At 38.8% G+C, this 4,304-nt stretch overlaps 1 long non-coding RNA gene across 1 annotated transcript; it reads left to right on the top strand.

The window, feature by feature from the left end:
- The first annotated feature begins 583 nt into the window (after positions 1-583).
- Positions 584-2,659, top strand: LOC134481906 (uncharacterized). Its single transcript, XR_010057787.1, has 2 exons — positions 584-937; positions 2,089-2,659. It is a non-coding gene; the product is annotated as an uncharacterized LOC134481906 (long non-coding RNA).
- The last annotated feature ends 1,645 nt before the right edge of the window (positions 2,660-4,304 follow it).

Here is a 4,304-nt window from a genome sequence, read left to right as displayed (position 1 = left end):
TATTGCTTTCATTAACTGAGAAAAGCTCTTAGTTTCCCATATCTTATTTGCTAATTATTAGTGTGTAGGTTGTGCATGTGTATGTGTGTGTATTGGAAGTCACACATGTGTCCCATTGGACATGTGGGGGTCAGAGAACAAAGTTCAGGAGCTGGTTTTAACCTTCCACTTGGTTGAGGCTGGGTTTTTCTTTTGTTCTGCTATGCTCAATATTGTAGGCTAGCCCACTCACAAACTTCCTGATTCTCCTTGTCTCTCCCATCTTGCCACAGGAATGTTGGCATTGTATATGTGTATCACTGTGTCCCACTATGTGTGGGCTACTGTGATCACACACAGGGCACCAGGTAATGCTGCAGACACTTGTACCTGCTGAGTCATTTATCCAGCTCTGCTTTTCTCCATCTAATTAAAGACAAAGAAATTAATAGGTGGAAAATAGTCTATGAATTTGATGGTAAACTAAGACAAAAGAAAGAACACATTCTTTATTTTTAGGGCTTTTGATAATTAAGAATGGTGAGCTAAAGGGGGTCCCAGTGGCCCCCTCAAATGTAACATTCTATTGCCAAGGCTATTGGTTGCCATTGACAACTGGATGGCAAAGAGGGCCATGTGGCTGAAGATATTGCTTACTTATGTCATAGAACATGGAGAAATGGAGATGGTTTGCAACTGGAGATGCTTTACCCCAACCTACTAATGTTCCTGGGTCTGCCTCATGTTTGTTATACTATTTGAGGAGAAAAGTAATCATTACTGTTACCCAGCCATAAACCCTGTGACCTACAACAGTGACCTGCCTGCCAGAGATATGGTACAACAGTGAGGGAAATGTTATGGGAGGAAACAGGCAATCTTTGAGTGGATTGAAAGCCCACTCCCCAAGATTTAACCCATACTAGACACTGCTAAAATGCCAAGGACCTGAGAGTAGGTAAGTTATAGACTCTAGGGGGAAAACCTAATACTGTTATTCTGTTAAAGAAATATATCAATAAAATGATACAATCCTAATGACACACAGATATAAACATAGATAACTGCCTTGCTCAACCCTTATCAGAAAAGCTTCTTTCAGAAGTTGAAAATTAACACAGAATTCCACAGTTGGATAGTGAGCAGAGAGTAAGAGACTTTGAAGCGCCGAACTGTAAATGGGAAGTCCCCTCAAGGCTCAAGGGCCTACGTGGAAGAGGAGGCAGAAAGATTCTAAGAGCCAGCGATGTAGGAGGAGGCATTGTCTTCTAGATACAATGAGCTGATGCACATATCAACTCAGAGACTGTGATAACATGCATAAGACCTGCACAAGTTCAAGCTGGACAAAAATCCCAGCGTGGCAACGTGGAAATGGTCACAACGTTCTACCCCTAGACAATAAAGTATTTGTATTTGATATCTGCTGGGAAAAGGAAAAAATCATTTTTTCCTAATGGAATATCACTGGGTATATCAGTCATATACTGGAGCAGAATCAGTGTCCAGGAGTAGTTGGCCAGCAGAAAATAGACTCTTTGTTTTTAATTGTGTGTATGCTTTTTGTTTCGTTATTTCTGTCTTATTGGGTTGTTTCTTTGATTTTTGTTGTTTCAGAGAGGGGGAGGGGGAGGGGAGAGTGAGGGAGAGAGAAAGAGGGGGAGGAGGAAATTGGAGGAGGGGAGAGGGAGAGGGAAGGAGGGAAGAGGGGAGAGGGAGAGGTGGAGACACAGAGAGAGAGAGGGGAATGAGCATGAAGATGGTTGGGTAGGGTGGTAGGGAGGACCTCAGAGGAGTTGGGAGAGGGAAAAGAAAGTCAAAATATATTGTATATTAAATAAATTAAAAAATAAAGGGCAAGAGAACAACTGTTAGAAGAAGAAAAGTGAGCTGTGCTAGGGAGACTCCTTCTAATTGCCTTGATGGCTTAATGCTTGAAGAAACCTGGCCTTGTACTGAAGAAGGAGAGGGAAGAGGTGTAAACTGGAATTCTTCGCAAAGCAATAGACAGTATTGTCTCCATTCTGGGTGGGGACATCACTGGACATCCATGAGTCAGTAATTCCTGTATTTAACTTACAGAAATTCATTATTTTACTTGGCTTATAGAGTATAAAAAAAAGAAGAAAAACCAAACCATGTTTCCTCATTCCCGTTTCTATCATCGTTCAACAAGTATCCGTGTGAACTGGAGGACTCAGATCTGCACACTTTTGGAAGAGTGAAGAGGCATGCTGTCCGCTCATAATTCTCTAGAGAAATTAAAGACCTGTCCCGACAAAGCAAGCACTAGCATAGTCCACAAATCCCGTTCGTAGGGATTCTTACTGTGAAGAAGCTGGTCTCTTGGGTTACAGGTCTGTCCGAGATTCTTTCTCCTCGACATGTACAGAGCCCATGACAGAAATATAAGGAGACCTAGATACCATGCGTGTAATTATTCCCAAGGGATGAATCGAATAGTAACTCATCGAATGAGATACGCAGTTGTTACTTCCCACTTGAAAAACAGTGCTTCATGATGACAAAATGGAAAAACTGTTTAAAGCCAGGATTTCAGATGACTTAAAGTTGACAAAACATATCAAACATAATGCAATCATTTTCACAAATGGCTAGATGTTCAGTTGATGAGTCAAAGATTTATGGGTCAATAATAAAGACATCCATAATTTATAAATTGTATGCTTTTTTTCATAATCCCCATTTTCCCTTACTTCCAGCAAAATCACTGATTATAATTATCATAATCAAAGTTTTACATAATTTGGGTTCCTCTGGCAGTAATGATTAACAGAAGCAGATACTTAATTTTAATTCTGCTATTATAGCACTAAAATAGCCCAAAATATACAAACATATCGGTATAATTAGGTAACAGTGAAATCTTGTTAACGTGACCATGGAGAGGGGTTTTTGTTGTTGTTGTTTTTGTTGTTGTTGTTGTTGTAGTTTTTGTTTAAGTTTTTTTTTCTTTTGAGAGAAGTTCTTGTTGTGTAGCCCTGGTTGGCTTAGAACTCCCTATATAGATCAGGCTGGCCTTGAACCCACAGAGATTCTGCCTCCTCCTGATAGCTGGAATTATAGGTGTGTATTACCGTGTGCCCTGAAATTTATGTATTTTCATCAGAAATGCAAAGCAAAAAATACTAAAAGAAAGAGACCTCTAGTTTTTTCTATATATTTCTAAAATAGTAAATTAATTTAAAAGTTAAGAGGAAAACCAATTTTATTTATTTCATTGTATCAATGATTATTTGTAAAAAAAAAATACTTAAATGAAGCTATGGCTTTCTCTGAATGTGGCCCCTCTGAATGTATATTGAGTTTGTTTTAATATGTTGTTTATTTGGGGCTTTCCATGTCAGTCTAGTTGGCAATGTGAAGTGGGTGTGTGAATGCAACACCTAGACTTGTTTCTACAGGAATTCAGATGCATCCTTGTTCTTTTACTATGGGAGAAGGAGATCACCTGCCATCTACATTTCTTCCAAACACTGAGCTGGTTCCCAAGTATCAAAGAAAGTAGGAACAGAATCGCAGAGCAAAGCCAGGTAAAGGATAAATGATAAACAAAACACACAAAAAAACAACAAAACAATAACAGCAGCAGCAACAACAACAAAAAAAACCACAGTAGAAGTCAGAACCTATTGCATTCAAACTGTGGGAGAGAAGGGCTTTTCACGTTGATTGATTTAGTTACTCCTATCCAGTTTTTTTTGCTCCACGATTTGCTTGTTCTGATCTTGGACTTCATTGGTAAGAGTATGATACTTAAACAAAGTGCTTTAAAAAGGATTGGTTTATTTCTATTTGATGAATGTGTGTGAGTACCTGCAAGTGTGTAGGGTATATAGGTGCACCACATTCATGCCTAGTGCCTGTGGAGGCCAGAACAGGGTTTTGGATTCACTGGAGCTCCAGGTAGTATGACCTGCAATGTGGGTACTGGGAACTGAGTCCAGGTACTCTGCAAGAGAATCAATCCAATCCAGTTGGCTATCCAATCTAGCCATCTGTCCAGCTCCACAATTGTTTTTTATTTCACTAGTGCAGGCTAAAAAAGATCCTGAGTGATTCTTTGAAGATGATATTAATCACAATGTGATGTATAATGACATACAGACCGTGTTACCAGTGCTGACATTCATTCCTGAATAATGTAGACTCTCAATTCGTATATATATATTTCCCACACAATTTTTTATTTATAATGAGGACTTTAGATAAAAATACTGTGCAGAAGAAAAACTACAATAAAATATTAATGGACATTTACTTGTATATAATTTGACTTGCTATCTGTAAAATGGTTTTATTTA

This window comes from Rattus norvegicus, chromosome 14 (assembly GCF_036323735.1).
Source record: "Rattus norvegicus strain BN/NHsdMcwi chromosome 14, GRCr8, whole genome shotgun sequence".
Classification (NCBI taxonomy): domain Eukaryota; kingdom Metazoa; phylum Chordata; class Mammalia; order Rodentia; family Muridae; genus Rattus; species Rattus norvegicus.
The sequence above is the reverse complement of the archived record's forward strand: the minus strand, read 5'-3'. Positions and strand labels throughout refer to the sequence as shown.